General features: G+C 37.3%; 2 pseudogenes; one reads left to right on the top strand and one right to left on the bottom strand.

Moving 5' to 3' along the window:
• Nucleotides 1–870: 870 nt before the first annotated feature.
• On the bottom strand, nt 871–1,811 carry LOC135319813 (very long chain fatty acid elongase 5-like; annotated as a pseudogene).
• LOC116148773 (transcription factor Spi-C-like) lies at nt 1,810–19,274 on the top strand (annotated as a pseudogene).
• Nucleotides 19,275–26,537: the final 7,263 nt, after the last annotated feature.

Raw genomic sequence — 26,537 nt, forward strand, 5'->3', positions numbered from 1 at the left:
AACCAGTTTACCAGCACTCATCTATGGGACTCTGTCGAACAGTAAATATTCAATCCTCTCTCTTGAAAAGTATGTATCTTCTCTCACAAGTGGAAAGCAGGACGGCCTCTGTTTTCCATATAAACACTTAGCACTTCTGAAATTTAAAGCAGCCTACTCAACCCACACACTTCCTAAAATCTTGAAGACAAAGAATATACATTTAAGTTCCATCGAGACGGCTTTAGAACCTCCCCCCACCTTGCTTTTTACATTAATAATAGTGGCACTCAAAAGAAAAAAAAAAGACCTGTTAAAAAGTTAAACTGTTCCACTAGATTTGAGACTGCCTGATATAAAGCCAATATTACAAAACCGAAGGTGCCGACTTCACACGTACAAGTCACTTGACATTATGGGTCACAAGGTAGTTTTGTAAATCACGGTCTTTGGTTTTTCTGGATGGAGCTATTGAGAAAGGAATGAAAACCTGAAATATACCCTAATTGAAACTAATAATCTTTGGGCCCTACTTTTTAAATTTTAAGGCCATGTGTGTTTCTCTACTGTAACATTATACAAATTTACAACCACATGAATGATCTACAGGTTGGAAAAAAAAAAGTGATTTGGATTACAGTGTTCTTCAGTTGTGAATCACAATTCAGCACCCATCATGTTACAACGGATAAGGCAACAGCAGTGTCCGGTACTACGATAACACTGCCTCCAGTCTAGCGCTGGGGTCGGGGAGAGCCCACTTAAAAATCTTCTGCCCGCTTGGGTGATCTGCCCACGTTTCCTAGGGGTTTGGAGCTGATGGAAGAGGTCCCACGCGAGTCACGCTATGGAGGCCGGCTAGTGACAGCAGCTGTGAACGAGCAACGGGCACAAGTCGGGCTGTGCTTACGATCCGACCACGTGGTTCCGTCTGGGTTCTGCGCTGGGACCTCAGTCCTTCCGCTGCCTCCTCGGCTTCACTTTGTTTTCCAGGGAAGAAAAGCTGCCGCTGTGGCCGTTCACGGCGGCCACGAGCCGTTCTGGTGGTCCCGCTGCGCTCTCCTCCGTGAGTCCCCCTTCTTCTTGTAGGTCTGAACGTAGAAGTTTGTGAAGAGGGCAATCGGAGAAATCATGCATCCGATCTGGAAATACAGCCACCCAAAAGGGAAGCTCACGGCCAGAGGACCCCGCAGCTGGTCTGGGTGACAGGCGGCACAGACTGAAGCAGCGGCCCCTGAGTGAGGGCCTTCATCCCGCAGAGGCACGGCCGCGTGGACGGACGGACGGCAGGACGTAGTGCCAGTGCAAGAGGATGTGGATGAGCTGTTACGGGCAGCACCAAAATAGGAGTGGCCACGGGGCCCCCAGTTCACCGCGAACCCCAGATGCTGAGCGTGGTGGCGTGCTGGTAGATGTGCAGGCCGGCGATCTGGTGGGGGTTCTTGCGCAGGATGGAGAAGAAGGTGTCCATGAACTCAGGGAGCTTGGAGAAGCCCCCCCACCAGAGCACGCCGATGGTCTTCGTAACTGCTTCTCCCGCGCTGTGTGTGCGCTGACGGAAGAAGTTACATTTGCCTTCCCACACTCCTGTCACGGACTCACAGAACATACGGAGAGACAGCAGTGTGAGTCCGAGGTCGCACAGCCCCCGCAAGAGAGCTGGCTGCCTGTTCTTAATGGGTTTTGGTCCCAGCCATACAATCAGCAAGTACAGGATGGAGCAGACTTTGGTAGGGATGTAACTGTCTAGGAGAAACCATCCTTTTACTCTGGGACCTCGGGCCTAGCCATGCCTTGAAATAGGTACTGAGTGAAGCATCCAAGTGTTGCATGTTAACACCTCTTAGCCGGAGGGGGGCGGCGGCGGCGGCGGCGGCGGCGGCGGCGGCGGCGGCGGCGGCGGCGGCTCCCAGAGCAGCCAAGCAGGCAGGAGAAAGACAGCTGTATTTAAGCCTTTCACTGTGACTTAGAATTTTCTATTTATCCTTTTATTTCTGTCATTCTTTTATATTTTGAGAACATACAAATTTATGATAATAATATCTTTCCCATTGAATCACTTATTATTGTTAAATGTTCCTCCTTATCTCTGGTGATAATTCTTGTCTGTTTAGTCAATACGTTTAGCTACACAAGTTTCAGTTATTATTTGCATGGGATATGTTTTTGATTGTTTTAATTTTAATCTTTTGTATCATTGTATTTAAGATGTGCTCTCTGAAGGATCAAATATTGTTTGTTTCTTTTTGGTCTGTTGGAGTGTTTATTTTTATTCAGTCTGATAATTTCTGTGCTTTAATTGGACTACTTAAGTTTATTTCTACTAAATTTAATCACTGATATATTTGGGCTTATGTCTGTAATCTTTCTGTTTGTTTTTTTTTTAATCCCATCACTTTGTTTTCTGCTTATTTCTTCCATTGGCTTAATTTATATCTGTATAATTGCCTTATTTGGTTTATATTATTTAGCCTAATATGTATGCGTTCAATTTCTCTTTTTGACTTTTAAATTTTATCCTATGGCTTATCTTAGTTTACTGGATTCTTCATAAAATTAATACTTTTAGTATTTCATGAATAATACAAGGGTCTTATAATACTTTAAATTCATTTACTTCCCTACTAACTGCTGTTGTATATTTTGATTCCAAATATATTTTAAACACACAGGACATTGTAAGCAGTCAATATTCATTTAGAGTTTCCTTTACATTTACCACTGTTCTTCATTAAACCTACACTACCATGGCTCACGTATGATCATTATCAATCTACCTAAAACACACATTTATGATTAATTTTAGTACTTGTATGCTGGCAAAAAAAAAAAAAACCTCTCAGTCACTATTAATTAATTAATCAATTTAATTTTTGAGTGACACATTAGCTGGCTAAAAAAATTCTATGTTTTGAGTTTCAGCATTTCAATTATTCCATGCCTATTTCTGGTTTACCTCTTTTCTATTGAAAAGTCAGCTTTCAGTATCTAGTTTCTCCTTTGAAAGTAATGTACTGTTCGGCAGCTTTCAAGATTTCTTTTTGTTTCTGTTAGCAGATTTTCTATGATGTAACTAAGTATAGGTTTCTTATTTTTTTTAACTTTGTTTATTTCTTAGAGTTTCATACAATTCTTAAATGTTTGGCTTGTACTTTTCCCCTCAGTCTTGGAAAATTCATATCCAGCATTGCTTTAAATACTGGTCCTGCCCGCTTCCTCTTCCTTTTCATCTGTGATTCTGCAAAGACAAAGTTTGGGTTGAATCAAGTTCACAGCTTAAAGTCTAAAGTGCTTACCTGGGCCTCTTTTTGGGTGGGAACTTGAATCTAATTTTTAATCTTCCCGGAACAAGACTGCAGCATTCTCTGCTTAGGTCTTAAGTTCTTTAGAAGCTACTTGCTGTTGGATTTCACTGTGCTTTGTCCTGTGTGCTTGGGTTAGAAATCAGCAAATGCCTTGAAAGATCCATGTGCACAGAATTTTGGGCTCTGAAGCTCTCTTTTCCCACGAAATGTTGACCCCTCGTGTTCTGATTGCTAAATAGCCCTGAACTCTATTTTTGTGGGACTGCTCTATTGATCTTTTTACCTTCAGGAAATTGACAAATGTCCAAAGAAGCAGCAGCAACAGAGAATTCAAGATTAATTTCAGTCTTTTCCCGTCTTCGTGGGATCTTAGTTTTATCAGTTCTGAATGTGTTGGTTGTTCCCCAGTGCTTTTGAGAAGGTGTTGTATATCTACAGTGTCCAGCTTTTATAATTACTCTCAGTGGGATAGTCTAATGCCAGCTATTCTGGTACAGCCAGCAACAGAAGTCACCTCTCTTCTTTTATAAAAGTAACATCAGTTGACAAAAATATAGTGCTTTGCATTTCAATATATTGAGGAAATATCTCAGCAAAAGTGTCACAAAGAAGGATATTCCTCTAAATGCCATGAACTGTTTGGATGATAATTTAATCATAATTATCACTTTTCACAGGAATTGATAATATGATAGAAGCAATTAATGTTATATCTTTTTCTACTGCTTACATTTTAACCAATAATTGACTTTATCACCATTTTTTTTTGCCTGCCACAATTAAAGGAGCAAAATAGAAATATATTTGGACTCTAATATATGAGTAACCAAGATCCATTTTTGGGTAACAATCATTGAATTCAACAGAACGTGCAAAATTGGCCCAAGCAAATGATGTGGGCTCAAGGATTATGGATCACTATGTTACTTACCATCAGAGCAGAAATCTCTGCTAACTTTTTCTGGGGTTACCTCTGGGAGATGTTCCATAGCTGTTCCATCAATAAAACATGAAGAAAGCAATCAAATGGGGAATCGATGTGAATCTCTTAAAGCCATCAAAAACGGAATTCTTTTTATTGATGTATCTTTCACTTTCCTAAAATAGGTGTCTCCCTCTTCCTTACTTGCACATGACAATCTGTTATTTTAGTTTTGGATGAAAGTATAAAAAGAGAAACAATTCCATGAGGTCTAGAGGGGAAAATACAGTTTAGATACTGTTTTGGGGTCAGGGAAACTACAGCCTGCCCACTAAATATTGCCCATTTCTGTTAAGTTTTCTGGCACACAGCCACATTCCTTCATTTATATATTGTGTAGGGCTGCTTTCAAACTGTAACTGGAAGATTGAATAGTTGTGGTAGAGAGAGTGCGTAGCATGCAAAGCCAAAATATTTCTTATCAGGTCCTTCACAGAGAAAGTTGGCTGACTCCTAGTTTAGATACTAATATTGGTCCTTAATCCTATAATTTAAATATAAGAATGGACACCCCATGGCAAAGTTAGGAGACGGAATTCCTAGGTTCAAGAGGAACAGTTGAACACAAAAACACAAAAATAGAAGAAGAATCTGCTTCCTCATGATTGTTTTTCGAATATGTAATCCAACCCACAGTGCAAGTTGTATGGCTTACCATCCCCAAGACTTAACAGCCTCAACTATAAATGGGAAGAATGATACCATTTGCTTCATGGGGTTATTGTGATGATTAAGAAAACTATTACCTGTAAGACACGTAGCCCAGTGTCTAGCAGAGCAAATGCTCAATAACTTCGTATTTTCTCTTATTTTTCAAAATCTTCTCAGAGGACACAAAGGAAACTTTCCTAGGGAGAGAGATAATAAATGATTTTAATTAGTTAAATTTGACTTAGAGACAAACTCTCTTCTAGCATCCCGTCAAAACCCTTTGCTTCCTAAGCCCTGCTTTAAGGTTCTTACTGATTAGTAGATAAGGATTCATCTCTTTCATTCTTCAGGTCAAGCAGGAAAAAAAAAAGTTATGTTGCAAAAGGATTTGTCCTAAAACACATAATCAGTCCTAAATATAATTTAATCAGAAGGATTTAATATTTTAAATATCACGGAATTTTACAATTCTCCATAATTGAGTGAACATTCAGAAATCTCCTCCATTTAATTCTACAAGTGAAAAAAACTGAGACCCAGAGGCGATGAGTGATTTTTGTCATAGATCGTGAGGGAGTTGGGGTAATAACTGGGCATGTGACCCAAATCTCATGATTCTTGGGCCCTTATTTACTCTTCTGACTCTGCTGTATTTCAAATGCAGCAAAATTCTCAAGATTTCTTCTTGGCTTTGTTTTAAAAAATTAATTTTTTTCTGATGTAGTCTTACCAATTACCCTTGGGATTCATGAGGATTTTGTTTAGAAACAAACCATCACATTTTGATTGCTATTTGTTTGTTTGAATTCAATAATGCTTTCAAAATAAGTCTTTCAAAATTCAACTTTTCCATTTCAATTGGTTTAGTTCATCACTGAGTACAGTTATTCATTTTTATTGAGAGAAACTAAAATAAAAGATGTGATTACATGGGATTACATTCTCCACTGCAATGTCATGGCATTTATTTGATTATTCCTAAGTGGTTTTTTTTTTTTTCTCTCTTCTATGTAGGATTCTTACTGGGCCACTGTGAGAATTACTGATAAACTGGATCACAGGATGGCTGAGGGCTGGGGAGAAAATTGCCATATATGTGTAAAACATTACTAGCTTTCTGCTCTGATGCTTGCTAACTGAGTTTTTACAAGTCTCTCAGCAGAGCAAGTCAGTTTAGTCTTCTAGTGGGTCATTGGTTGCTCTCACTGTCCTGCAGGTCACAGGGCGCTGTCCTTCTAGAATGGAGCTAGCATCTTGCCTACTCTTGCTTTTGTACCCGGAGGGTCATAGTAGAAGCTGCTCATTAGGGTGGGGACACACCAAAGGAGCAGACAAAGAGCAACTGCAATTCAAAATGAGCAGGGTGCAGTTTTGTACTCTTATCCTGTGTCTCCAACCCATTAGTCAGAAGCATGTTATACAGAGGTCCCTCGTAGGCTCTGAAGTCAACAGCCTACGTTCTAGACCCAGCTACTCCTAGCTGGATGAGAGGCAGTGGGGAAATCACTAGGGGGGGAGCTTCTCTCATGGATACATCAGTAACTGCCTAAGAGAGACTCATCAAGACTGAGTAGGAAACAGATGTAAAGCCCTCAGCCAGACCTTGGCATACGGTCATCACTCAGGGCATGTTAGTTATAATAATGATGATGACGATAATTGTCATTATCACTGTTAATAATGATACGTCCACTTTGGTCATCTTTTCTGCCACAGAATCATACAGTGGGGAAAGATCTTTAGAGTCAAGCACATACTCAGTAAGCAGATAGGGGTAGACACTTGGCTAGACACCATGAATATACAGATGATGACACATGACGGCCAAGACACATCAACTTTATCAATACAGAACAGCCTTCTGAGGCATTTGAGACAGACAGACATTTAGTCTCAGCCTGCAAGCCTCTGGTGATGGGGAAATGACAATCTCCTGACCTAGCATAACTTATTACTGAACAGATTTTACTTTAAAATTTCAAACCCATTTCGCCTAAGCAGTTATAACGGCAGCGACAGGAATGATTACGACAGTGAACACCAGCAAGCAAAGAAACAGCAATCCCACGCGGCCGAAATTGATGGTAGTTCCAGTTATTATCACCACATGCAGACTACCCGAGACGTAGCGATTTAGAACAACGTTTGTTAGGTTATGGATCCTTTGGTTCAAAGATTAAGGGAGAAAATGCAGAAGATGTGGCTTTTCTCTTTACAATGTCTGGGAACTCAACTTGGAAGGCTTAATGGCTAGAGACAAATGAATGACTGCAGGCTTGAGTCATCTGAAGGTTAATTCACTGCAGTGTCTGGTTAATTGTTACTCATTGTTGGCTGAGGCCTGAGCGAAGCCTGTTGGGGGGAACACCTACACGTGGCCTCATCCTGCGGCTATGTGAACTTCATCACAGCATGACAGTTGGTTTCTAAGAGAACATATTAAGAAAATCTGATGGAAACTGTATCACCTTTTACGACCTCCCCTTGAAACTCACATAAGATGGTTTTTACTGTGAACAAAGCCCACCAGAAAGAACCAAGGGCAGGGGCGGTAGACCCTGCTTCGCAATGAGAAACTGCCAAAGTCACATTTTAAGAAAAGTAGGTGGGATGAGAAATATTGCTGCAACTGGTTTTGAAAAATGCAATCTGTCTTAATGGTGAGGAAATGCCATTAATATGATCATAAACTGTGAACAGGTTTTGGAGTTAATCTAATCCAGTATGCTGATGAAGACACAGGCTAGAGAGATAAAGTGATGGTATTTACTTGATCAGAAAATCTTGATATTGTTCACATTTGGAAATTGTTCTTTAACCCTTTCCCCACTTATTCTATTCAGCCTGCCACAGCAAAATGCTACAGAGTGAGTAGCTTAAACAACAGAAATTTATTTCTTACAATTCTAGAGGTTGGGAAGTTTAAGAGCAAAGTGCCAATAAGGTGAACTTCATTCTGAGGTCTCTTCCCCTGACTTGTAGACAGGTACCATCTCATGGTACCCGCGTATGACATCTTTGTGTGTTCCTCCAGAAAGTGAATTCTCTGTTCTCTCTTTTTATAAGGACACAATTCTTATTCAATCAGGGACACACCTAACCTTCCTTAAGGACCTATGTTCAAATATACCCTGGGGATTAGGGCTTCAGCATAAAAATTTAGAGGTGTGCAGTCATTCACTCCATCCGTCCTTCAAAAATGTTATTAGCAGAAGCCAGTGATATTTGTAAAGTTATCTTTTATGTTCAAAGTTACCCTGTAGTCATTTCTAGAAAAGCCTCCACTAATCCTAATTATTCCCCCCACCCTGGCCTGTTATTTCCCAGGAATTTTGTTTTTCCAGGACTTCAGCTGACGACACAGTTTTTGATATCAGCAGGCTATCATCACTTCTGCTGTTAATATATATCTACTATAATTGACTTTATCCCTGTCTACTTGTCACATTTCTATAATTAATACTAAAGATCTGAACAAACTGAATATTTTTAAGCACAAAAACTGGCTATTTTTAACTGTCAAAGCCCATGCCAGACATGATTAACATAAAATATAACATTGCGTATGAACAAGAAATTAAAATCAAAACTGAAAAAATAAAAATATCTTAAATGTCAAAGCATAAAGACTACAGGAGGTTTTCCTTTTTATAAACTTGACTGTATAACTGTATAATTGAGACTTAAGGTTGATTGTATAATTCTTTTGAAATATTGGAAACAGAATCTATGAGATGGGCCTAGAATGGTCAATTTTAAGACAGTTGAAAGTACCAACTTGTTATCTGAATTAAAGGAACGCTACATTCTCATTTTAAAGTTCATTCATTGCTAGTTGAAGTTCATTTCCTTATCTACTGGGGGAAAAGCCCATCACACTGGTCTCATTGCCTAGTACAAAAATAAACATTAATTACCAACAAGTCTTAGGAGCACAAAAGCCATGAAACGACTGCATTCATGACGACCCTTTATGTAATCTGAGTGTGTACTCAGCTTTACTCTTTATCAAGCTTGCTCTCAAGCTGACATGGGGATCTTGGTGAGGAGTTTTTGACATTTAAGAAAATAAACTGGGCCACTCAATATAGGAGGAAAAAAAAATCTTCATGTAAGTCATTAATCTAAGATCTATCTCCAAGGCCTGACTTGGCATGGCCAGGGGATTATTTTCATTGAGCACCTGTGTTTCCTTTTGTTGCTACTGATGGGCTGGGGGACGCTCTAACCACATAGTCACCACTTCCAGTGATTAGAAAGCATGAAGATTTCTGAATCATTTCCAACCTATTAAGTACAGAAGGATTCAGACCAGCAGGGGAAATTTGCATCTTAGAGTGGGCCAGGAATGTTCAATCTCTGAGTGGAAATGTATAATTTATAACCCAGGAGTAGTGTTTCCTCCTTCTATATGAGTCTTTTTGCTCCCTTTTTCCTCACCAAGATCAAATCCAATTTCATTTCAGTTATTTGACTGTGCAGGGCCGAGTGCCAAATGCAATGAGGCATAATGAGGTTTATAGGGAAACAGTGTGTGATGGGACGGAGCTTGACGCCTAAAGTAGAAAGTAGTCAAGTGCCTAAATATAAAGGGCAGAACATGGTAAGCTCCACAAAGAAGTAAAAGCCACATTTCCCATTTCGGGAGCTTAAAGAAGATGTGATGCTTGAGACTAAAGGACGGTGCACTTTCAATATGAAGAAATGCCAAAGGGGGCATACGAAGTAGGTGGAAGTTCATGAACAACGTACGGAGGTGCAGAAAGATGTTTTTGTCTGAAGATGCTCCTTATGCCTACAACTATACCACGGCTTTGAATTTCTATTCTGCCTTCATCAGTGCCTGTTATTTTTAAAACAAAGATTACAATGGTTCATTATGCCTTCAGTTATGCTTTTATGTATGTCCAGATACGAGTTATGCAGACCTAAGTAAAAGAAAGGAAGCACACATAATTTATGCCTTTGGCTGAAGATGGGTGAGAATTCCTTGGGAAGGCAAAGTCACATGAGCTCTGCTGGGCTACCCAAGGGCAACGTGGAGTCCTCTGGGCCAAGGAAAGCGGGGAGTGCCAAAAGGGGAACGCCACCAGGCACGAGGGAGAGGAAGGGCAATCAAGAAACTATACAGACTTCCATCACAAAGTGAAAATGACTTGATTGAAGTAATTTGTTGAACCAAACTTCCAAGCTTCATCTGTCTTTTCAATCTTCCTAATTGTGTGCCCTGCTGACTTTTAAGTCCCTTCACATCCAACTCTCTGGGTTTCTGCAAACGAGGAATGTGGTCAGTCTCATAGCACATATTTATTCCCTGATTCTTTGTCCTGAAATGGTTGGCACATACTTTCTTCCATCCAAGTACTAACCAGGCTCGACCCTGTGTAGCTTCCGAGATCACATGAGATCGGGCGCGCACAGGGTGGTGTGGTTGTAGACTGGCACATACTTGCTAACTTAGAAAACTTACTAATTTTCCAAACTCAACTCACAACTTAATTTTCCTGTGAAATACTCTCTACTCTCTTTCATTATAGTCTATCATTATTTATTTAGAGTTAACTTAATCCACTCTGCCTAGGATCTCTTAAATAAATTGGAACATTAAATTACAGTTACTTGTCTATATCCCTGTCTCCCTCACCATACTTGGCTTTGTGAGTTTAGAAGCTGAGCCTATTTATTTTTCCACTTCTGTGATCCAGCACACAGTAAACCACACGAATATTTTCTACTCTATAAAACGTGGGGGATGAATAAACAAGAATACACAAAAGTGCAGATGACTGTCACATTTTGATAAATGTGACTTCAGCAATATACCATCCTTTCTGCTATTTCTCACTCTTTTTCTCCCTCCCTCTCTTAGGTTATTTCTATTCACTAAATAACTTGCAATAAGGTGTACCAACTTTATTTTGATTGTCCTTTGCTTTCAAAGTCTATCACTACAGTCTAGGCAAAGCTACAGTAAATAGGACTTACTGTAAACACTTAGCAAACCATTAAGACATACCTAATTCCAGAAGAATCAAGTCTGGCCTCTATCAATTGTATCATTTCCATTGTTTGTAGGCATAAGAGGCATGGGTGAGAATGGACTTTTTCTGTGACTTAGTGGTTATTTCAATCAATCATTTAACAGCTATTCCAGGAACAGTGAAGACATGTTGGCCAATACTCATTTGTCCTTTTAAAATGCACCCCATAACAATTTGGATCATTGGCCATCCTGGCTGATTCAGAGCCTGGTGGAATAACCTCACTCCCCAGCATAACTATTCAGATTTCTCAGGATAGGTGGGCATGTGTGATTCCCTGCACTCATAGCCCTTACTCTCAAATTAAGGATTTTAATCAAGGAATGTATCGTTATCAGCAGATAGATGCATTAGATGCATTACTTCACCTAGGATATACAACACCGTGGGAGCTATTCAGGAAATCTTACATGGAACAAACAAATCTAGTTGGCTTCTCTGAATGTTGTCTTCTTTCCTTCTTCCTTCCATCGTTCCTTCTCTCTCTCCCACCTTTCCTCCTTTCTTGTAAAGTTTCAGACGCTCACATTGAGCACAGTTCATTCTAAGCCTTTTAGTTTCTAGGAGTTTAAGAAAAATAAGTCTGTTGCTTTAGTGTCCTAAAATTAGTATTTTTTCATTGACAGATTAAATTGTTCAGATAATTTTAAGGTTTAATTTAAATTTCTCATCTTGCTGTAGCCCACTGTCATTCTTTTTTATGATAAACGTATAGAAACTGAGATCGCTATTTGGCAATGCACCATCGGCTATAAGGATCATCAGTTTTGTCTCCTGTATATTAATAGTTTTCACATTTATTCCTTGAATATGTATCAGAAACATTTAGTGTGTTTTACATACTGTATGAAATATCAGACATCTAAAAAGTGCTGGGATGATTTAATGCAGCTGGCTGGGTTCACGCATTAGTGACTTACACACAGGAAGAAATGAAATATAAAATGCTGAGGTAAGATTACACATTTCTTTGGGGATACCGGAGACAGAAAATGGAGACCATAAAAGAAAAGATTGATATATTTAGTTAAAAAATAAAAGTACTCTACACACACACACACAAAATGTCAATTTATGAACTGAGAAAAATTTATAAGGAAAACAATCATCAATATTCTTTATATATTAAGAAATACTGTAAATCTTTTAGAAATAAGTATGGACACTATTCTATGTCTGCAGAATACATCAATGAATAAAAAGGACAAAGATCTATGCCCTAACTGCACTTAAGGTCTAGCAGAGGGGAGAAGACAAAATGCATTTAAAAAATAAGTTAATTCTATGATGGTCTTATCTTCTGAATGTGGTCTGGATCTTCTTAAACTACAGTATTGAAACAAGGCTGTCACTTGCTCAGAGCAGGAGATTTTAGTTAGGGTAGGGAAGTGGAACAGAGAGGTGAGAGTTATTTTGTTGCAGAAAGATAGAAAATGACTATCTTTGTCCTAAAGAACATTAACCATAGCTAATGGTCTGAGAGATAGGTACTCATTATATCTGTATTGTGTCAGTTTCTAATTCTTCGAAAAATGGCAGTCTGCAAATGGTATTACACAGTAAGATTCAGTTAACCAAACCCAAAATCTTGTGGATAAATGAGCGATGAAAATAACGTTTTGTGCCTCAATCTGTTTAGTTCAACAGCTAAAACACATAATCTCAGTAGGTCCTTGTTGTTTACCTACTTTATATATAGTAGTGTGTGTCTGTTAATCCCAAATTCCAAATTTATCCCGCCAATCTGTCACTGTTGATTTGCACATTTTTCTATGTATTTGTGCATTAATCTCATCAGAGAAGCCTATCTAAATCTCTTGACTTCATAAAGGTGTTTCTTTGCCTTGTACGTTGCTGTACGAAAATAAGGCAGGGATTTTAAAGAAGATAAAGACTTTCTATAGTTCCTGACTGAGATATTATGCATTTGCTTAATAGGTTATTATTTTTTACATATTTTATCAATTTATATATATTTTAGAATATTTTGCATTGTCTTTTTCAAGTACACCATTTATAGTAAACTAAATATTATATTTGGGGCTAGGAATAAACCCTGATATGATTCCTTAAAGAAACACACACACACACACACACGCACACACACACACACAATCTCCACCAAAGCAAAAATTCTCTTGACCCAAAAATGAAATTCCAAGTTTAAAAAAAAAGATGCAAATGATGTCATTTTTGTTATGCTATGTCAATATTTTACTAAATCAGTGCCATCTAAGGAATCTATATAACAGGCTGGCTGGGAACACTTCACTGTAGCTATGCCAAGCAAAAGCAGATATGGGAAAGATCTGTCTCAGCCTGAAACTTAAATAACCATTGCAAGAATGTAGAATCCAACTCTATGATATTTCTAAGGTGGCAATATGGAATCTTTTTATAAAATGACTGATCAATATTTCAAAGCAAATTTCTTCTCTTGAAATCTGAGCAGAGTCCTTTGAGGCTTTTCACAAGTACAGCATATGAAATATTAATACTCTTCCAACAACTCTGTGTTTTACTCCAGTCAGATGCAGACATTTTCATTTCAGCGGCATCAGCCAAGTTTTAAAGACAAGCAGGTGATTTTCTTTTTGACATATTTAGGTTGATTCAAAGTCCTCTCCTCACTGCTAGGTGAAATAGATGTTAGAATCTTTTTCATACGAACGTCAGATTCAGTTCTAAACACCCTCTGGCAAAGCTCAGAGTCCAGAAATGTGTTGAATTTATCAATGTTTATAACTATGATAATATTTTAATGGGGTAAGAAAATATGATGAGTCTACTTCCATTTGGTTAACACACATTTCTGCAGAAAAGAACCAAGGCTTCTAGAAGTATGCCTTTTTTTTTCTACTTTTTTATTGAAAAGTAATGGAATAGGATCGAATGGAATAGAATACAACACAAAGAACAGAATAGAATGGAAGAGAACAGAATAGATCAGAACTGATCATACAAACAGAGGTCACATGATATACATATGTGTGATATAGATGTGACATGATAGAGATATAAAATATGTGTGGCAGGGAATGACACATAGATTCCTAACTGTTTTCAGGAGACAAGTATTTATTAAAAAGTGATGCATACAAGCTTAAGAACAAGTTTATTTCTATATACTCCAAGACACAGTAGTAGTTTATTTTTAATTTATTTTTTATTGAAGTCTAGTTGATTTGCAATATTAAATTAGTTTCAAGTACACAACATAGTGATTTAGTATTTTTATAGATGATACACTGTTTAAAGTTATTAAAATAATGACTACATTCCCCTGTGCTGTATAATATGTCACTGTTACCAAGTTTTTTTTGATATGTATGTATTTTTATTAAAGTATAGTTAGTTTAAAATATTGTGTCAATTTCTGGTGTACAGCACAATGCTTCAGCCATACATGAACATACATATATTCATTTTCATGTCCTTTTTCACCATGAGTAACTACAAGATACTGAATATAGTTCCCTGTGCTGTACCATATGAGCTTGCTGTTTGTCTATATTATATATATCTCAAACTCCTAATTTATCCCTTCCCAACCCTTTTCCTCCACCGGTAACCATACGTTTATTTTCTATGTCTGTGAGCCTGTTTTTGTTTTGTAAATAAGTTCATTTGTCTTTTTTTCATTCCACATACAAGTCATATCACATGGTATTTTTCTTTCTCTTTCTGGCTAACTTCACTTAGAATGACAGTCTCCAGGTCTATCCATGTTACTGCAAATGGTGTTATTTTATTCCTTTTTATAGCTGAGTAGTATTTAATTATATAAACATACCACAAATTCAAATTCTTATCAAAGATGGCATCTCCTTGAAATTTGCAGTATTTGCTTCCATAACATACTCCCTTTTACCTTTCCCTGAATATATCCCAAATATGTTCTGCTTCCTTAATAGCTGCCTGGAAAAAAAAAATCTAACATGTTCTTAAGATCACATTAAATTTATTCTATCAGAAAACCTTTGCCTCGTCTTCCCAGTGAAATTAGTGACTGCTCATCATGTTTCTTTAGCACTTGTCTGTTTCTTCCAATGCAAGATCATGAATAGGATTCAAAGTTTCTTTGGTAGAAACTAAATTATATTCACAATTCTGTGTGTATATGTATTTTCAGTTGTAAATATTTCATCAGTATCTTAAAAATTCCGTGACTTCAAAAGTGGGTAAGACTCAATGATCTATGAGAGAATTTACTTGCATGGCTCCGTTCAAATTACTTGACTGTATTTTTGTTCAGATCAGAATCTCCTAGACAACAAAATCTGAGTCTGTTATCTTTGTAGTCACTTCAGAATTTGGCTTAAAGTGTAAGAATGATCTGGAAGCAAATGGGAATTGAGTTAGTCTATAAAATATTATTTGCACTGTATGGCTTAAATAATATGTAACTTCTCTCTAGATAGAGATTATGTATGTACAAGAATGAGGTGGCCAGGCCAAGTGAGCAATGTCATACAGGATTTTTTTTTTTAAGAAATAATAAGTTAAGTAAACTTAGAGACTTTTTTTCCAGGAACAAGCAGCTGACTATAAAAATAATAGTGGAATTCAGCATCAAAAGGGTAAGAATTCTTAAGGAAACAAAGGACTCTGTCGGGTGAGAAGAAATATGAGAGTATTTTATTTTCCTGTCTGTATTTCTCTAACACATAATCCAGTTCCTTGAGGTGATTTTTACTTAATATAAATTTATGGATTGTATGATTAACCAAGTAAATGAGAAGTATGTAAGTGAAACATATACACAGAGTGGAAGTAAGCCACTGAGACTGGCAACCTGGTGAGTTTATCTCATCTGTCATAAAAGGAGCTGTGCCTTAGTAAAGAAACATTTGGAAATGATTTCCCTCGGCCCCCAGCACATAAGAAATCAGTGAGAGAAAGAGTGTATACAGATTGTGAACTATTGCAGTGAAAAGTACTGGAAAAAAAATTAGTAATATCCCAGATGTATTAATGGCTGAAGTTCAAGTCCATTTGATATCAGTTTATCCGGGCTGTATTACTCGTGGGTTGTCATATAGCATAGGTGGCAATTGTGGGGAAAAATCAGACAAGAATGTGAGAAATGACCTTTCAATCAATGTTTGATTTCTAACCTAATGTGACCTTCTAATTCTTCCAACATTCTTCAATTGATAAAGCAAAAGAAGAAGAGTGTTGTTAGCTTAAATTTCTCACAATGATTCTGAATGTTAACCTAATGTCAGAATAGGTAAAAGCAAGTTTTATGACAATGCTGGGTGTCCAGGATAACTGCTTACCATTGTTCGCGTTTCTAGATGAAAACAGTAAAACAGTACAATTAACAGGGTATTTTGAATTGGAGCTTTGAAACTGCAGTCTTCCACCAACAGACACCATGATGAGGGAATGAGAACATGAAAATTTCCAAAGCTAAAAAGTGTTCATCACACATTTCTTGTTCTTCAAATGTGCACAGTACTTCCAGTGTTTGAGTTGCCCATAAGCTTATCGCTGCTGAGTAGAAATGAGTCCAGGATCCCACCAGGAGGAGAAGCATCTTAAAGAACGTTCTAAAGAGGAGAAAAACCACTCTGGATTCTTGGTTTGGTGCGACATTTGGCATAGTTTCAGAGCAAATAATCTGCTAACTGCTCTAGAACATTTCTTACAGAGGTGAAGTTGGAGAGTTTCATGCAGCCACAGGGGAACACCTTTGTCCTAGTGAGAGCGGTCATCTGATTACAGGAACGGCAGGAAGATGGTTTCCAACAGGGCTTGTGATGTTAATTTTCAAAAGGCCAGAGAACCCTGAGGGTCCAGTAGCCTGCAATTGATCATTCCAAACAAGGCAGCCTCTGCTCAGACCCAGGGCCTGTTAATATCTGCCATCATTCCACCCTTTCAGATGTTTGAGACAAGTAATTCCTCTCATTTGCAGTGGGATAAATAACTATTTTTCCCCTAGTCCTTTATGATTGTCTTGAGATGCAGTATAGGCAGATGTTCATGGTTGCTGTTAAAAGTATTTTGTGTTTGGTTGTTTCTACCTAAATTTGCCATAAATTGACATTTTCTCTGAGGTACAGTGCACTATGGAAACCTTCAGTGCTGCAGGGAAAGAGCATGGGTCTGGGTAAAGGCAGCATTTGTCAAACATGAGCACGCGTCAGAGTCACCTGGGGATGACTTATGAGAACAGATGTTACTGGACCCCACCACCAGTGTATCGGCTTCACAGGATTTGGAGTAGGGCCTGGAGTAGGAACAGGCGAGCCCAACCCTGCTTGTCCAGGGACCACACTTCTAAGAACCACTAATGTGTGGGAGTATGGATCATGCTTAAAGAAGACAGTACAATTGTGAGGAAACTCATGCCATTTCTAAGGTATCATGTTAGTTTTTATACATCAAGTTCATGATGTTTTCCACAGATGTGCTTTTGTGTTCTCTTCTCCATCTGTGTGGGTTTATCTTCCACGAGAGGAATAGGGTTTTTGTTTTTGTTTTGTTTTGTTTTTAATGTAGCCACTCTCTTCATCCCTCCTTTTCCTGCCCGTGGCAGTGGTTAAGAATCGTCTAAAATGCAATCAACTGCTTTGCCTGAAACTGATTCAGGGGGAACAAGAACTTAGTGAAGAATGTTTTCCACTATTTTCAACTCAAGGTGATACAAAGTATGAATGTTTTATCCTCTTATATTTTAAAAGAGACTAGTGATCATTTTCCTGTTTCTCCTTTTCTTTCTTTTATTTTAACATTTGGATTGACAAGTTCAGCATTTCAGAATGTAGAATAGATAAACAGGATTATACTGTATAGCGCAGGGAAATATGTACAAGATCTTGTGGTAGCTCACAGCAAAAAAAAAAAGTGACAATGAATATATATATATGTTCATGTATAACTGAAAAATTGTGCTCTACACTGGAATTTGACACAACATTGTAAAATGACTATAACTCAATAAAAAATTGTTAAAAAAAAGTTCTTCATTACCTTTCTTAGCATTTGTCCATAGGTAGCACTCTGTGAGATATATTCCTAGGTCACGGTCTTAGGGTAAATAATAGAAGGACTTCAACTTTAGGCTAGCCATGTGAATAACAATATACACACACGCACACACACACACGCACATACACAAACGCCTGTGCGTGCATATACACAGAGTCACTGAAAATCACCCTCAAAGAGAAAAACAGAAATTTAATCTGTCTAATGCTTAAGTAAACATAACTCCATTTTTCAGTTCACATTTAATTAGCATGTTCCTTTGGGGAAGACACCATTTATTTTGGTTAAATCTTATGTTCTGTCACTTGCATGACTCCAGAGAGTTCAGGTTAGCATCTCAAGCTCTTGAAACTTATTACTACTTAATTAAGGCTATGCCAACTTAGGGTAAAGTTACAGTGACCATGTATGTTTATAGCCTACTCCTGAAGAAATATAGTTCTGTTTACTTCCTTTGCCTTCAGACTCTCCTTTCTGAAACTACTAAAAAAATAACAGCACACACCTGCATACATATCAAATATATTTTTCCTGAAATAGATTATTTCTTACTTGTTCCATTTAAAATTCTTTTTGACAAAGAAATTATTTTCTCGGGAGGGGAAAGTTATTTCCACCTGGAGTTTACGCGGACGCTGGATTGGCCTCTGATGGTTAGGATTGCCAGTTTATTAATGAAGCATGCAGGCTGGAACAAGACAAGCTGGGTCAAGCATTTGAAGATGCTTTTGAAGTACTGAGGCAAAATTCACCTGGAGATCTTCAGTACTCCCCAGATTACAAAAATTACCTGGCTTTCATCAACCACCGTTCTCATGTCAAAGGAAACTTCAGCAGCTGTGGTGTGCTGCCTACAGAGGAACCCATCTATAATTGGAGAACAGTAATAGAAGGAAGAATCTCCGACTGTTTGAACACCTTCATGAATCCCTGTGAAATCCTGAGATGGCGTCTTGTGTTCAGTGGACAGATGAAACCAAAGGCATCTTTCAGTTTGTATCAAAAAACAAAGAAAAACTTGCCCTACTTTGGGGGAAAAGGAAAGGCAACCGGAAGACCATGACTTACGAGAAAATGGCCAGAGCCCTGAGGAATGATGGAAGAACTGGGGAAATCATCAAAGTCCAGAGAAAGTTAATTTACCAATTCAGTGAGGCCATTCTCCAGAGACTTTCTCCATCTTATTTCTTGGAAAAAGATATTTTCTACTCACAGTGTGTTCAACCCGATCAAGGGTGTCTCAGTTTAAATAACTGGAATACAAATTATAATTATACATATGCAAATTACCCTGAGCTAAGTCACCCTGATTGCTAAATGCACTCTTATATTTCAATTTTCTAGCATTGGAAATTCCTACAAATTTTAGGATTTTTCACTTAAAGCAAATACTGAAGAAAAAACTAACTTTATTATTGCTGACTTTTGTGAACTAGTGTGTAATCTCTACTAATTTGAGAAATTTTGTCAGTGAACAACTTTAAAATGATCAAGTCCCATTTGAAAGTATAGACTAAATGTCCTTCCTCTAACCATTGTCTTTGCAATGCTTTCTTCTAGATTAATAATGCCAGTAGAGATTATTTGATTTATATATTGATTTAAACATTGTTTTCCTGTCATAAACTCAGACAAACAAATCACTGTAATACATATAACCAACAGCTTTAGCAACAAAACAAAAAACGATTGCCTGTGATAGTGTTCGGGCTAAATAACATTCATAGCTTTAAAAACTTCAGTGGCTAAAAATAGAGCTGCCATATCCAGCAATTCCATTTCTGGGTATAAATCCAAAGAAAATGAAAACACTAATTCAAAAAGATAATGCACCCCAATGTTCATAGCAGCATTATTTATAATAGCCAAGATATGGAAGCAACCTAAGTGCCCATTGACAGATGAATGGATAAAGAAGATGTAATATATTAAATATAAGAAGATATTATATATGGATTATTATTTAGCCATAAAAAAGAATGAAATTTTTCCTTTTGCAATAATGTGATGGACCTAGAAAGTATTATACTTAGTGAAATAAGTCAAATGGAGAAAGACAAATATTGTACATTATCACTTATATGTGGAATCAAAAAATGGAAACAAATGAATATAGCAAATAAATGAATATAGCAAGGTAGAAACAGACTCAAAGACAGAGAACAAGCTAGTTACTTGTGGGGAGGGGGGAAAGGGAGGGCAAGATAGGGGTAGAGGATTAAGAGGTACTGGCCACTATGTATAAAATAAATAAAATACAAGAATGCAATGTACCTCATAGGGAATATAGTCAATATTTTATGATAGTTTTAAATGGAGCATAATCTAGAAAAATATTGAATCACTATGTAGTACACCTGAAACTAATATAATATTGTACATCTGGAACTAATATTGTAAATTGACTATATTTTTAAAAACTAAATACATAAACATTTTTAAATAAAAAAAAAGAAATTATTTTCTCTTATTTACTTGGCTTATTCAGTTGAGCTAGGATAAATTTAAACATATTCCTTTTAATAAGATTAAGGTTCACATTTGCTTAGTATGCATAGATAATAATTTGTAAATCTCAGTATGCAGCAAAAAAATGTATTCTTAAAAAAATGTTGTAGAAGAACACATTTTTAATATGGACAGGAAATGAATGTGGGCAAGGTTTTTACTTTTTTTCTTATAAATAATTTACATTTTAGAGGTTTAATGTGGTGGATTATAAAATTTGGATTATCCAATTTGGCACGTGTATTCTGCATGTTAAGTAATTGCATTTTGACTTATAATATTCCAACTGAATTGCTGTAGGCACAGAAAAATTTTTTAAATTTAAAAACCTTTTTTATTTGTTAGGATCCAAAACAAAAACAAAAACAAAAACAAAAACAAAATACTTAATGGGTATGAATGCGTTAATAGTCTGGTATCAAGAACTAACATAATTTAAAGTATAGAAAGTCTTTGGGCCAATTGTGCTGAGAGCTAGAGCTGTAAGTCACAGTGAACAAAGAACTAAATTGGAAAACCCCAAAAGGATGAACATAAAATGTTAACAGTGGTTTTGTTGTGGTTTTTTTGTTTATTTTGGGGGGTAACAGAATTATTTTTTTGTTTCACTTCACTTTACCTACTTGTATTTGATAAATATAATACAGGGGATACATGTTGCATTTATCGCATTTTTAAAGGAAAGTCAATGATTAAAAACATCCTGATTATAAAGATTATTGAGTATACTGACATTGAATTTTTACCTTTATTGAAACTATTAGTAGAGACTGGGGTATTTTTGGCTTTGGAGGTCAAAATGTAACTTTCTTCCAGAAAGTAAGAATGGCAACTTTTTTTTGTAGATCTGGGATCTATGTCTCTATTATTAAAACAGACGAGACACACAACAGGTGCCTGTTAACTTGTTGGTTTAGCAACCTTAGATTTATCAATTTTGGGTCAAGCTGGGTTTAAAAGATGTCAGATAACTGTTAATGGCTGTTAATTAACTCCTTGAATTGGCAGGACTCTAGCGTATTCTGTAGATATACTTCCAAATTCTTCCTGACTCCTGTTTCTAAATTAGGGTCAATCATGACATATTTGTAAAGATGGTAATGTATTTATGACAGTGTCCTTTTTACTTTCCATGCTCATCTATCTTTTCACACATATGCTTCCATTTCCCCACTATCATTTCCCTTACTTCTCTTGTTTGAAGACAATATTTATAGCTTCCTTACTGGTCACCCCCCTTACTCAGTTTTTTATCCTTTTTAATCAATTCTACACATTGAAACCATATTAAATATATGAAAGAATGAATTTCTAGCTTAGACTTCAAAATACTCTATGAATTACCCTTAAGTGTTTTCAAATTAATCTACTGCTAAATCTCTTTCATGTACTCTGGCTGAGTCTAAATATTCTTCCTTTCCCTAAGCATCCTTTCATCTGCACTTGTGTATGTATAGGAAAAACGCTTTTTACAAGGTGGCCCAGAGAAGATGCTCAGAAAATGCTATCCTTTTTTCCTCTTTAGTGGTCCCTATTCTCTTTATACCTACCATGATCAACAGTCCTGAAAAAATGCCACTGCACTCATGCACGCTTCCCAAAAGTAACCTTACTGAAACTCACCTGCACCACCAGATCGCTTTGATAACTGTGACATATGACAATTACCTTTTCTCCCCTGTGGTGTAGAAATTTCTGTATTTCCCTTTATTGAACTAAATGCCCCTCAAGTTAGTATGGTTTCAGTCTCACCAGGATCACCTCCTATAAACTTCCACATAGTAGGTGCTCAGTAAATATCTGTTTAATTAAGAAATAAAACCTGCAGCCCCTTGGAGAGCCTTAGTGGGTTCTCTTATTGAACTGAATAGCAATCCTTTTTCCTGATGTTTTCTTGCAAAAATTCACAGCTCATTCTTCTGAAATGGTGGTCTCAGGAAAGGTAATTTAAAACTCACCACCAAAAAGCAAAAATTCTGACCTTAGGGGGAAAATTCTGTTATATCTCGGTACATATAAATATGTATATAATATAAATAAATAATATATGTACCGAAATATGAACAACTTTCTTCATATTCTCTATATAATGACCACTGTGAAAGGGTCTGGTCTGGCAGGAAGAGAAATGAAAGGTAATTGAGATGTAAATTTCAGGGAAATACACCAAAAGGGTAAGTTCCTTGGACTGCTGTGGAAAGCTTTCGTACGGCCTTCAGAATATGCCAAAATATTCCATTCCCAGAAAAACAAATTTAACCACATTTCTACCTTCCAATACTTGGTTTCATTCACTTCCCAAGAATGACCTGGCAAATGTAATATATTTGGGGAAGTGAAGTGCTGATTAAATTTCCTCAGAAGGGTTTTTACTGAGAAACTAATTGTTGTAATTTTTACATTCACATAGTCTTAGTTTCTTGACTATGCCAACTATGTATTAACAAGTCTTTTATATAAGTTAATATTTTGGAAAAAATCATACTTTAGCTTTTAAAAAATTAATATGAACATTAAAGCCAAAGGTTCCTATTTGATTATAATTAGCAATAGTGTTGTTTTTCTTAAGAAAATGCTTTCATTGGTTAATAACTATTTACCGTTTTGTATTTTCCAAATCCCCACCTCCATCTTCCGCTCTGAAACTCATACGTCATGCATCACTGTCCTAAAACTAGGTTTGGAAAATTAAAACTATTTAAAATTAGTCTTTTATTGTTTCTCCAATGGAGCACTGAGCCACTTCATCATATCACTAAAGTCCTTATTTTATAAGCAAAATTCTAAGCAGTGGACCTATGAAAACCCAGACCCACAGAATTTGAGGTAGTGGAGATTGTGATTCTATATTTTAATAAGCTCCAGAGGGTTTTTTTTCCAAGCCAGATCCTGAGAATTGCAGATTTAATGGATAATTTCTCTTGAAGAAGAGTGACCTTTTAAAAGCTATTTTAAAATTACCAGCTCTCCTTTTTTGAGGTAAGACTAAAATTAGTACGTAAGTGTATATAAATTTCAGGTGTACAACATTGTAATCAGGCATCTGTATGTGTTGCAAACTGATACAACTTCTAAATGAAGCGTTAAGGCCGCCAACATTAGCTCAAGCCTCGAGTGTTCTGAAAGGGTCACGTGCTGGTTCTCAGGGGCTGACCTGTTCCTTACAGACACTAACCCTGCCCCTTCCACTCTGGAAAGGCACCTTCTGTTCTCTAGCCATGTGGGACGCCTTCTAGAGGGAGAATTCAGGAGTCTGGAGATAAGTTAAAATAAAAATTTGATTATTCCTTGGCTGTAGAAAAATACCTGGAGCCAGAAAGTCTGCTTGCTCCTTGGGGAGAATTAACAGTGGAAGACAAGTAGGTAGACATGAAGAGGAACTCGGAAAAGTAAAATAAAAGGCACAAGATGATATTTGCTTGTGCCATTTTATTTCATGTGCCCAAGTGGTTTCCAACTACATAATTTGATCCTTCATTCATTAAACCTGTTTTTTAATGATGCCATTATATGTTCTTAGATTAACAAAATAACAAGCTTACGGTAGTTCCTTAAGGGGTCTCTGAGAACAATGAAAAGGCAAGGAAGCTATGCAAAATTTATGTTATTCACATTGACCTCCCATGCCATAACATAAAGGGAAGTTTATGCCATTTTGCTCAGTTGAGAGAAGAGCAGTTTCCAGGTGCTAACAAAGAGAAAATGATGATCCAAATTTGAGCAAGCTAGCAGAGAATCCCTGTGCCTTGGATTCCTCTGATCATCATTGCCAGCGGTTCACTGCACACCAGCACACTGATAGGTGTTGGGCATGTCCTAAGTGTCACGGACAGGAGTAGTCAACAAAGATATTACAGTAAATAGGTGAGTGAGCAAATGGATTCTACAAGCTGCAGCAGTAATAAACAGGGAACGGACAGGTATGAACAGTGATAATAGTAAAAAATGAATTCAGAGTGTGGTCAGAAAAGACCTTTTTAAAATTTTTGTATTGTTATTTTTTTCTTTTTCTTTTCTTTTCTTTTATTGAATTATAGTCAGTTTACAATGTTTTGTCAGTTTCCAGTGTAGAGCAGACTTTTTCAGTCATACACGAACATACATATATTCATTGTCGCATTCTTTTTCTCTGTGAGCTACCATAGATCTTGTATATATTTCCCTGTGCTGTACAGTATAATACTGTTTACCTATTCTATATATGCCTGTCAGTATCTACAAATTTTGAACTCCCGGTCTGTCCCTTCCCACCCCCCTCCCCCTGGCAACCGCAAGTTTATATTCTATGTCTATGAGTGTTTTTCTATTTTGTATTTGTGTTCATTTGTCTTTTTCTTGTCTTGTCTTTTCTTTTTTTTAGATTCCACATGTGAGCGATCTCATATGGTATTTTTCTTTCTCTTTCTGGCTTACTTCACTTAGAATGACATTCTGCAGGGACTCCATGTTGCTGCAAATGGCATTATGTTGTCATTTTTACAGCTGAATAGTATTCCATTGTATAAATATACCACATCTTCTTTATCCAGTCATCTGTCAATGGACATAGAAAAGACCTTTCTGACAAGATGACATCTCCAGTTTAAACAGTGGAGAGTAGAATATATACTTTGTTGTTTTTATATATCTATGTGCTCTTAGATTAGCACATACATTTATATACTTTATTTACTTGTATATCACTTTTTTTGGGAAATATTAAGTTGATACAATGGATACAGTTTTCCAGAAATTCATTATTGCTGACATTTGAAACCCAAAGCACAGTAACATGATATATAGAGATGGCTCTTTTTTATGAGATCTCTAATTTCTCCTCTGCTATGATATTATTCAGTACCCTTCTCCCATGTCCTAGTGACCCTTGCATTTCCCAACCGTGTTCCTTCATGTCTATGTGCCTTTGTAGGTCTGTTAACTTTACATGGAGGGATGGCCCTTCGTGATCTTGGTCACCCCTACCCTAGGCCATCTGGCTAACTTGTATTTGTCCCATAATTCTCTGCTAAAATGTCTCCTTCTTTATGCCTCCCTCTTTTGTATGAAATTTATTTCTTTTCCATAATGCCCCATTCAAGTCTCCACTTCAACAGTGTTTTACATGCATTATGATTAATTGTTGCTTTTCTTTTTTGCTTCTCTTACAAAAATGTGACTCCCTGAAAAGAAGTACTGTACATTTGAGAGAGGTGACTAGGCAGGCTTACTGATCCTGGCTGATTAACCACAAGGGAAAGAAAGTGCCAGGCTGTTAAAAAACAGATTGCTTCTCTTATCCTGCAACTGGCTTCTTGATTCCACTGACGTAGCCATACAATAAGACATTTTATGTCCCACAACTGCTGCATTGATCCCAATGACATAGCCCAGGACCTTTTTCTTTGTTCCTTTTTTTCCCCACAGAAGTTTCTGCTTTAGGGCTGGACTCCACAGGAGGAAAGAGCCAGGAATAGAAGGAGACTGGCACCGGAATGAAGATAACAGTGGCAGAGTCTTCCATTAGATACCTGGCTGGGAGCTGGAGCCATCTCAACCAGCAGTCCGGCCAACAGCTCCCTGTCCCAGTTTTTGTTTCCTTCTCTCTCTGAGTAATAAAGCAGCATTATTTTTCACATTGTCCCTCTGCCTCTATTGAGAATTCTTTCTCAGTTGGTGGGCAGGGATCCACACATCTGGGGTGGGTGGGGGGCTTGCCTACATGTTTGGTGTGTTTTCCAATTTGAGGGTCTGTCTGCTAACACATTCTCCAGATTGCCCACGTAATCCACAGTAATTGGCTTAAAGCAGATCTCCAATGAATGTCAGGTCAATGAAGGTAGGAATGAATTGACTGTATAATTGCTATTTAATTCCTGTTCTCTCAGGTCACATCAGACTGTGGTTAAAAATAAGTAACATTTCTGACAAGATGAAGTAGACACATCTTCCCACATTCTTCCTGCCAAGTACAGCTGAAACCTCTGGACATTCAATACAAAACAATCACAAGATGATGCTGACGGTGGAGGCGATCTGACCTGGTGACTAGTTCCCCGGGCTTTCATTTTGTTGTGTATGCACTCGACTTGGAGT

This window comes from Camelus dromedarius, chromosome 32, assembly GCF_036321535.1.
Source record: "Camelus dromedarius isolate mCamDro1 chromosome 32, mCamDro1.pat, whole genome shotgun sequence".
Classification (NCBI taxonomy): domain Eukaryota; kingdom Metazoa; phylum Chordata; class Mammalia; order Artiodactyla; family Camelidae; genus Camelus; species Camelus dromedarius.